Raw genomic sequence first — 10928 nt, 5'->3', positions numbered from 1 at the left:
TCCAGCTGCTACGCTGCGACTTTGTGGAGCAAAGTATTTCGAAGACAGCCTCATATTTCTGTGAAAATTCAGGTCAATTATCCCACAGCCCGGTCCAAAATAAAATGACCCAGTTAAGCCCCTCTGTGTCATCAGAATAGCGGAACATACTGAAGCCAAGCTGTGCAACGAGATAATACCGTTTGAAGACTTTGTTTGAGGGGTGGAATAAACCACAAAAGAGACTTTTTAATATGAGTGACAGCAAGACTTGCTAACCTATATGCATTCCTGTGGTTCACTATCCGGTGCGTCAATGAGAGAGGACCAATACGTACACACAAAAAGTAAGGTTCAACGAAGCAGCTCAGTTGTGGAAATGAAAAATTTGTCAATGACGTTTTTGGCATTTACCACGTCTTCATTGGAGCTTCATGTGACTGTGGGAGAGTGGATTAAAAAAATAGACTGGTTTCATGGAGATTATTCAGAGGAAGTAGCAAACAGAAGTGGTCAACCTTCACAACAAGGACAAAATGTGCACTGTGATCACGTATCTAAGGTCAATCACTACACTGGCACACATACAAATCCTCTTTTCTACTACAGTTCTGTTATTAGGTTAAATCCTGATAAGTGAGATGAGATGCCATGCTGAGTGCAGTGGGATGCTTTCAATCTCAAAAGGCCTATGTGCTCTTTAGCTATACTACTGCTGATACTCTGCTGTCTCAGCTGTCTAGTTCAGGTGAAATAACCATGAACACCAAGCTGCCTCCACAGGCAAAACAAACCCTTATCGTCCTGATGTTAATGCAAGCTAAATCACAATATTATCACAACCTTTGCCTTCAACCTTTTTTCGCTTATCATCACACTTTAAGAGTGAGCAAAAGTTGTTTTTTTTAAACGTTAAAAAGCACTGTGTGTATCTGGCAGGAAGGAGAAATTGCACAGTGGATTGTGGTCAGGCTATATTTAGGGTATCCTGCCAAATTCCCCTACTTTGACATTAGTTAAGCAAACAGTTGAAAAATGAATTATGGTTTATTTCAGTGACCACACCCCTGAAATGGAAGGGTTGACCTTGAACTTAATTACATTGCTTCTCTGCGTAGTATTTCTCATGTGTGTAGTTACAAAATGGAGAAGGAACCTCATGCTTTTTCACCAGTATGAACCAAAATATAAAGACATAACTTCAAGTACTGTACAATACAATCCCAATTCTATCATTTCTACATGACATGAAAATAGCAACAACATGTTCACTGTATATTCAGAGTTTGACGAGTAATAGGGTACTTGTGAAACCACTTTGTATCAAAAAGCTGTTTCCATCAAGCAGTGGTTCAGTGTCACTGCGTTTAACTATAACATCTTTTTATTCATTTTTGTGAAAGGTGTCAGACCTGATGCATGCAGACAGCTGCTATTACTGTATGTCAGCACTAATGCTTGGCAAGGCCTTGTGACAGTTGACTCAGGCTAGCTGACAGGTACGAAGACTATTTGAACATTTGTAATGTGTTTGAAACAACCTCACAATCTAAGGTGATACATTAATGCAAAAAAACAAAAACAAAAAAACAATTATAGCGAAATGTGTAAACACATTGTACTCCTGTATTGGCTGTCAGAAACACTTCAGAGATACATCATGTGTAGCAGTCACTCACATCCTTCTTTCAATGACCTTTCACACACTCACTCAAAAGCATCCGTGCAAACATCTGTGGTGGCATCTCTTCTCTCCATAACTTCGCCCTGGGGATCAATAAAATAACTCAACTACTACCGGTGCTCTTCAGTCAAAATATGCTTCTGTCTCACTTCACTTTCGTTATAACAAGCAGTCTGCAAATGAATGCCTTTTTCAGTACAAAAGGAAAGAATCTACCCTGAACTAACCACCTATGTGGAACGAAGCTATCTAAAATCTGATCTGATTTACTGAATGCAAACTAAAACAAGACACTATGGCTGTGAACATTCTCATTTATCCAAAAAGAAGATGTATGCCACTGGACTTCTTCGCAGAGCTTAATAGACGTTTAATTTTGACATGTGACTCCTTTGTCAAGTGGTCCCTAAGAAGGGAGTGGTCTAGAGTAGAATAACTACCAGGTTTTCCTTGTATCAAGTTCTTAAGATGAGAAATGTTTATCAACGTTATTAATGTTTATCAACCAACAGAAGAAGTCCAAAATCCAACGTACTAAACTCTTTGGATAAAACAAGAAAGACACACAACCAAAAACACTTGTGATACAGAGTCGAAGATGCACACTCTACTGACTGAAATGTTACTGATGCACAATGATTTCAGTAGTAACTCTTACCTCCGTTACGCCCTGCCCTGTCTGTAATGACTGGATGCTGAGCCACTGTGCTGGCTCAAGGCTCTGCTTTGAAACAGCCCCTAACACAGCACCCCAGAGGACTAAACCGTCGTCAGCCATGACGCAATGTTTATCTTAAACCCAACATCCTGTCAGGGCCCTTTTTGAGGAACAGACCAAGAGGAACAACATGCTCCAAAATGCTACTTTCAGTTTTGTGAATCACTTGTGGTCAGATAAGAAGCATTATTTTTAAATTCTGATACATTCTGCATTGAGCAATGCTTCTAACTTCTTTCCATCAGCAACTGCTGAACTGTGGTAAAATTTAAAATAGACATCTCCCTTACCACAGAATGCAGGTCGGTTTTTGTGAGGAGGAAGAGCCTTTTTGGCTTCTCTCTAACTCCCCCCTACTTTTCTTTGTGTCAGCTGCTTAGGCTAACTGCTTTACTTTGTAAACACAAAGCAGTGGCTTAAAAAACAAGTGGCGAGCACTTAACTTGTATTAACATTCCCTACACCGCATCACACACACACTCTCACTCTCTATCTCTCTCGCTCTCTCTCTCTCTCTCGAACTGATTCAATGGTTTGGCAGGGTTCCTCTGAGAGGATGTCGAGCTGAATATCAAGCTGCTTCATCACATCCTGTGTGAGTGATGGGTCTCACATGGGATGGTGGCCAGGCCTGCTTACTTTAATAGTCTTTAAATACATCTGATTTCAGGGGCTCCCCAGTCCAAAGCAGCAGCGGTGCTACCCACTTGTGGGGCCTAGGTGAATACTGTATAGAGTCCATAGACATGGGCCCTCTTGAATATTTTTTGCTGGTATATTTACCATGGTCGGGCTGAATGTTGGGGGCTACATATAGGGCATATTTTGGTGGGATCCTATGCCCTAGGCAATTGCCTTGTTTGCCTATTGTTAAAACTGGCACTGGTCCAAAAAGTCAAAAAACAGCACAGCATCTTCAGTTAGGCTACAACTTCCCAAGTGAAGGAAGAATCACACAGCGGGAAAAGAATACGGCAAGACACAGTTGACAACCAGGCCATTCAAATCAGTGTGCCCTCAAATAGATGGAAAGCATCCTGACAGTCTTCTCATGTGTTGATGTCTTTCAGTGCCTTTTCAGCCACAATTAGCAATGCAGAGTTCACACAAAGCAGCTGAGAATCTAACAAAAATAACACACGTACACACGCGCGTGCGCACACGCGCGCACACACGCGCACACACACACACACACACACACACACACACACACACACACACACACACACACACACACACACACACACACACACAAACACACACACACACACAAACACACACACACACACACACACACACACACACACACACACACACACACACACACACACACACACACACACACAGATCTGGTGTTAGCACCTCACACAACAGAATGTTCTCTGAAAGAAAGTCTCAATGGGATTTGAAAGCAACAAAAAAGAGTGTGAGAGGAGGCATGTCAGCACAGAATGCACAGAGAAAACAGAAGGTTTACTCACACAGCACAGCACCCTGCAGCACCGCAACAGTTAGGAGATAAGTTAGTGAGTGTAGCAGTTCCCAACCAGCACCTCTCCAGAGTGCATGAACACTAAAGGGGTAGGCAGGCTGCACTGAGCCTAAATGGTGAAGGCCGGCTGCCTGAGTAGTGAGTACTAAGGGCAGGTCTCGTCTGGTACAGGAGTTTGAGCAGCAGCAGCAGTTCAGGCTGCACTGAGTAGCCTAAATGCGGAATCTTGAAGGCTGGCTGCCAGGAGAGGGCAGATCTGGGTGCAGGAGTTGCAGTCTCTTACTGAAGATAGGTCTGTCGCCAATCGCCTGACACTCAACTACATCATAACAACATTGCTATGATAATGCACAGTGTCTTAAGTAACCAATTAAGACTTAGTCATTACCATTTTGGTGACAATAAGGTTACAACAGAGGCTATGTGTTAAGGAGTTAAGCAGCAGGTGGGCAGAGGCTCAAGGCTGGTTGGGTGCCTAAGTACTAATGGCAGGTCTGGCCTGGGTGCAGGAGGGTCAAACAGGCAGACAGGCAGGTACGGTAGGCAGGCTGAACTGAGTAGAGCACTGAGTAGAGCACTGTAGACTGAAGGCTGTGTGCCTGAGGAAGTGTGCATTGATGCTGCCACTGCTATTGCCTTAGATCACAGCAGGTGTCCACTGAAGTAAAGAAAAACAACCCCGATGAGGTATTATGATGATATTACTAGATCACAACTGATGTCCTCTGAGGGAAGATATGCCTCATTTGGATGTGAACAGAAGAAAAAATGTGAGAGGAGGTACATCTGCAGAGAATGCATTTGGAAGCCTGCATTATGAATGAGGATTGCTGCATTGAAGAGGCTTAAGGCTGAAGGCTACCTGAACAGGTCAGATCTGGTTTGCTCATGAGTGATGCTGCTAGTACCTCATAGATCACAAGATGCCTCAGTGGGATGTGAAAATGACAGGGGAAAAAACAAATGTGTGAGAGGAGGCAAGCCAGTAGAGAACATACTGAGAAACCTGAAAGTTAGTGGCATGGAGGAGTCTGGAGGCGGTTTATCTGAGCAGGTCAGGCCTGGTCTGTCCATGCAGCATGCAATCCAAATGCTACTAGTGATTCACAGATCACAGCAGAGGTCCTCTGAGAAAAAAAGCCTCGATGGGATATGAAAAGAAAAAACAAAGCAACACAGCGTGAGAGGAGTCACATAAGCAGAGGATGCACCGAGGAGCATGTACTGTCTGCTGAAGGTTGGCGACACTGAGGAGTCTGGAGGCAGAAGGTAGCACATAGTGCTGAATGATGCTACTACTAGCGCCTCACAGATCACAACAGATGTCCTCTGAGAAAAAAGCTGCCTCAATAGCATGTGAAAATGACAGAAAAAAAGCAAGTGTGGAGGCAAAAGACTGATGAGGGCAGGTTGGGTCTACCCTGGTCTGCTTTGCCCATAAAGCATAGAGTGCAGTGCAGTGCTGATAAGGCAGTGCTGCAGGAGATCCATCTATGGCCAAGAGCTACTGCCACTACTGCTGACTGACTCCACTCCAGTCCATCCACACTGAGATCAAGAAGAGGAAACAGGTTGCCTGCCGTGTTTGTGGGTCTGTGCACGAGTTAAAGGTAGAGAAAGAAAGACACACACACGTACGCACACGCACACACAAACGTGGTAGGGGGGCGAGAAACTGAGAAAGAGGCAGTGAAGAATGAGAGAAGAGGATGAGAGAAAGAGAGAAAAGAGACAGATATACAAAGGCAGAAAAATACATACAGGGACAGAGTGAGAGAGTGAGAGGGAGATAAAAAGAAACAGAGGAAAGAGAAAGAGAAGAGGGAGACAGAGAAGTATTGCAAAACTTTCCATTCATCCCACTGTTTTTCCAGACGTCTTTTCAGGAAGTGCAACATTTCCAAATTTTTTAGTGTCTAGGCTCAGTTACACTGTTGACCGATGTTGATTACCTTGCCGGTATCATAAATTACACTTGCCTAAGCGAAACTCCTTCAGGTTTGAAGGCAACAATATTCTCTTTTTAAAATGAATATATTTTCTTTTTGAACCACAGACCCTAATAGCGGAAGCCATGGTTGCTTGATTTAGTGTTAGGTCATTACTCATAGATGGATAAGTGACCGGGATAACCAGGTATGGTCTGATCATCTGGCATACAGGGCATTTCCCAGTGGGCCAACGGTCCTCAGGGGCTGATGCGGAGGGTTGTTTGGTATTTTCTTACAGACTGGCCCTGAATTTAGAGGTGGCAGTGCAACATCGCCCAGGCCTTTTTTGACCCCGTTCAGTTCTGAGGCCAACCATTAAACCACAGAAATTGAGGTGAGTGTAAAATGTACATAACTTAATTTATTTTACTTTATTGGGGTGGTTGTGTGCTCTGCTCTTATTCGACGCCTCATTCCCAGCAGACCTCCGGATAGGGGTGGGCGATATGACGATATTATATCGTGAATCGCGATATTGAGTAAAATATCGTCTCGAATCTGCCAAAGTGGAGAAATCGTATAGATCGTCTTGCAGTGAGGATGTTTATTATCAGTATCAGAGTGATGTTTTCTCACTTGTGTTGTTGTCTTAACTTTATTCTTTACATTATTGTATTCCAATTGTACACTTTATGAGAGTATCATCAGTGTGTTAACATTTTATTGACTGCAAATTACAAATTGCAAGTATATGAAAGTTGTTTTTTGTTGTTTTTATTTTTTGGATGGAAGATCGTGATAAAAAATCGAAATCGTGATTTCATGTTAAAAAACATTTTTGCCATATCGCCCACCCCTACCTCCGGATGTCTGATGTGCCAAAGACTTTGCTAAGGTGAGCAAACAGGCTCACACACACACACACACAACCTTTTCCCTTGCCTTGAAACTGAGGCTGACAAAGCTTGCCTTTGTGTGCTTTGCACGACATTTCACAGCCTGCCACAGCAGAGGAGGAAGAAGAAGCTCTTTAGACACTTTTTGCCTAAACTTTTTTCCATTTTCCCCCAAATGAAGTCGGCGAGCAAGCCTCAGAAATGCCAAGGACGAAGAACACTGGTATGTGGGCAGTCTTTAAAAGCACGTTTTTCTTTTTAGAGGGGCGGCGGTTAGTTGTGTGGCGACAAAAGGGTGGGGTTAAAGAGGTTGTGCATTGGAGTTCTGGGCTGGCCGAGACCCATGCGCCACGCACCAAAGGCTGCTCCAAACGCTGCGCTAATGACTGGGAGACGCTACAAGGGCTTTACAAGCTGCCGCATCCTGTTTTACACCCAGACCCATGCAGATTTCAGCCCTGATTAAGGCAGGAAAATGCCCACTTTCTTTTCTGCTAACAAGGCTGCCGTAGTATTGCTGAATAGGGAAGCCACAAGAAAAGATCTGCACTGCTCTCCTCTGTCTGCCCACAAAAACGGCCCACTCAAAGCTGTTGAGTGTTAAAAATGAGGGGGTGTAAAAATTCTGTGGCTTTCATTCACTCGTTTACTGTATATTTAAAGGAACGTTTACAATATACTGTGCGAAAAACAGACTAGCGTAGGCCAATAGACAAACCAGTAACATTATAGAACTATGTAGGTCAAAATAGGATGATGTGGACTTCATGCAACTCACTCATGCATTCGCACTTGTGAGGGAGAGATAGCCTTGCTGTTTCCATTATTTGACTGAAGAGAATCTTGATGTACTGTAGTGGGGACTTCTAACAGCAAGAACATTCAGTTGTCATTCAAGCATGACAGTTTGCATATGGTTCCCCTTAAGGCGATCCATCAAAATAGCAGCTACAGAAAATCCAATTTGATAACCATTTGTCAAGATGACAAAGCTGATAAGCTAATCTTTATTGTGAATTTTACTTACAGAATTTTATTTACTCGATAGTGATAGCGAATTGTAGCTGTTGCATGATGTTTGGTGGCGTGACAACACACATTTTATGTTGAAATACAATTGTTTAAAAGCCTGTTGCTTGTTAAAACCCCTTCCTGTCCTACTAGCACTGCAGTAGGTGTACTGCACTGCCAATATTACAATTATTACAATAATATCATGGCCGAACTGAAATTGTGCACATATATGGCTACAACTACAGTAGTTTAATCAATCCATTCCTGATACTGGAAATGCTGTAAAAAGCTGATATACGTATATTAATTTATTCAACCAGAAAAATTGCTGAAAGAAATGCTGTCATGAGTGAAACACTTGGGAAAGATCCGTCTAACCAAATAAGCAGAAAGCCTCCATGGAAAACTTGAGTGGAACCTTAACCCCTTAGCGCAGAGCCTATGTTATAACCTTACTGTCACCAAAATTGTAATGGCTATGTCTTAATCTGTTACTTAAGGATTTCAGTACAGTCATAGCAATGTTGTAATGATGTAGTTGAGTATTTTCACCAAATAGTGAATAGGCCCGTCTGCGACCCCATCTGCAGTAAGAGGCTACCCAGAGTTCAGAGAGTAAATAAAGTACAATGGCCTTCTGGGACAGTGTGGGGCATTGTGATGGAGGGGAGTTGTCCAATGAGGCCACTGTATTGCCCACCGGCAGTGGCAGGGAACTGTGAAGTAAATCTCATTAAGACGCAGCGTTATAAATGTGCGGTTACCAGAATGGCAATGACCAAGTCGTAGTGCATTTTTTAAGGCCCTGTGTTATGTCATAGTAGCGTAGTACTATGGAAGCTAACTTTTCAATGACTACTACAGAATCCCACTGGTGGAACGGCGTGCATTATGATGCTACGACTAGTGAGAACTATGCTGTTTACTTACATGACTGACATGTCCATTCCTCACTATTGACACACAACTCATGATCAATGAAGTCCAGTGGACAAGACAACAATTTCTCTTCTGTTTCAACTTTCACAAAGGGATCAATGTGATAAAACTGTCTACATGCTTCTCTTGGGAGAGAAGGGGTATTTGTCCGGTGATATCACCCCCTTGAAGTGGGCAGAACACTGAGGCTGGACTGAGGAGGAAATGCATTTGCATTCCTTTTGAATTGTGCCTATTGTTTCCAGTTTCCACAGCAGGTGAACGCTAGGCTACAGTACAACAGTGGACAGCCAAGTTCCAAAGGACTGCAGTGAGTCAGACATGGCTCACTGCATCAACTTAACAAACAGAAGAGACCACAGTAAAGTGCTTTAGACCTGTCTTTGGAGTATGGAGAGCAGGTTTCTTTACAACCTGCATTTGCACGCCATAAGTTTGGACCAGTTGAAATCTGGAGCTGGTTAAAACAGCAACATCCATGCATGATTGACACCAGAAGTGAAAGCCAGGCCTCCAGCCTCAGACCCAAATCCTACTCCTTTTCCATCTTCTGAAGTGAGGAGCTGGGTGAGATGAGAGGGGAGAGGAGACGCTGGCGGGAACATAGGAAAAAACTCTCAGCCATCAGCTCCTCTAAAGGAAGGTCATGTGCCGAGTGCTTGGAGTCTCTGCTCTCGCTCCAGCTCGGAGTGACTCACCCGCTGTTCCAAACACAGTAACCCTGTGAAAACCATACGGTCTATGGTGAAAACCACCATGGAGAGATGTTCAATTCAGTGAAAACTTTCCCACAAAAAAGGATTTTTACTTTAAAAAAAAATCGACTCTTCTTGTCCTACTACTGCAGGGTTTCATCGAGTCTCAAGGGGGATTTCTTGTTGCAGAGAGCAAGCTGTGCTGCGCAAAAGTCTCATGCTATATTTAGGCCTATGCTACGCTTTGCCTCTGGTTTGACAACTTACCACACGAATCAGATCATTCAGAAGATTTTTTTGCTGTGGAAATGCATGGTTATGTGGTCTGTGATTCTAAACCACTGCAGATCATAGGATTCATTACTCATCTGCAGCAAACCTGACAGGGATAACCAATCCAATCAACCGGGATTTTAGGCTCACACACTAAGCCAGCATGATAGACTTTGTGATGCCCAGCAACTAGCCCAGCATTATGCTTGTGAAATAAAATACATCAGGAAATGTCCAATTGAGACTGGTCAGAGGCATCATATTTCCTAGCTGGAGCTGAGCAATGCCATCCAAAAATGGCCAATATTTCTAAGGATGTAAGTACTTCTAGTAGGGTGATCTGTGCCAGAAATATACATTTCTTTTTGGTAGAAAAACATATCTGGCCATGCTTACTCTATAGTAATCACAACTTATAACACACTACACGTAGTAGTTCTTACAAAAACACTAAGTGAACAAACATACTATAATGAAAGGGTTCTCTGACAAAGCTTTGGGGGAAACCCACACACCGTTGGCGCAAAAATCTGCCTGAGATTGAGGATAGAGAGAATTTCTCTGCCGCTCTGCGTCAGCAGACTGTCAGCATCTGCTGCACACCTGGCTTGGCCTAGCCTGGTGGGGATAGTGCAGTGGTGTGTTTTTAAGTGCAAAGTCATGAGAACTATAAAGTGAATCAGGAAGCCAGCAGCCCCCGTTCTGCCTCCGACCCCTGTGGCGAGAGACAGGGGCTACGGGGAACCTCCCAAGAGCCCCTTGGCTCAGGCTGACTTGACTGGTCACTGTTTGGGAGGGAGGTGAGGGGATGGGATGTGAACGTGCAGGAAGCCAGAGTGAACTCGCTGTTGTTGATAGTGCTCTCAAAAGGTCGCCGTGTCGTTTATGGCTCAGGCTTTAAGCACAGGAACATGGCCATAAATCATCAGGACTAGGCTTGCAGAGGATTGTAACTGGGATGATGTATAACTTAGTTTTTGCAAATGGTGGAGCTTTGATGAGCTTCTGAGCTGCTAATGATCTCACACCCAGAAAACTACTTTGTGGGTGTTGGAAATGCGTGTTACTGTATTCTACTGGGAACACTTCTTGTAAGTTCCCAAAACTTCCTGTTCCACACACAATGTATCCTGTGTTGCTTTCACTATGGGTAAGATTGAGAATATGACCGGTATTGTGTTGATATGAGCTACCTGTCAAGCAGAACTACCAAGCCATTACAACACACTACAATACCACCCATAGGAGTTTAGGTTAGGAAAAGGGTTTGCGTTTAGGCTATGCTAAAAGCCTATTGGTTCAGTAGC

The 10928-nt window shown here is 43.5% G+C and overlaps 1 protein-coding gene across 4 annotated transcripts in view; it reads right to left on the bottom strand.

Annotated features, from left to right (window-relative positions):
- specc1 (sperm antigen with calponin homology and coiled-coil domains 1) overlaps window positions 1-10928 on the bottom strand; it is a 117219-nt gene that overhangs the window by 96004 nt on the left and 10287 nt on the right. Inside the window, exon 1 of one of the 4 annotated variants that reach the window (XM_063204068.1) lies at window positions 2322-3020. The exons of 2 other annotated variants lie outside the window; for them this stretch is intronic. The gene's annotated coding sequence lies outside the window, so the exon portion shown is untranslated. Of the gene's footprint in view, window positions 1-1690; window positions 2292-2321; window positions 3021-10928 lie in introns of those variants that run through there. One more of the 4 variants, XM_063204069.1, reaches the window with a different exon arrangement.

This window comes from Engraulis encrasicolus, chromosome 7 (genome assembly GCF_034702125.1).
Source record: "Engraulis encrasicolus isolate BLACKSEA-1 chromosome 7, IST_EnEncr_1.0, whole genome shotgun sequence".
NCBI lineage: Eukaryota > Metazoa > Chordata > Actinopteri > Clupeiformes > Engraulidae > Engraulis > Engraulis encrasicolus.
This window is presented reverse-complemented; position numbering and strand designations above follow the sequence as displayed.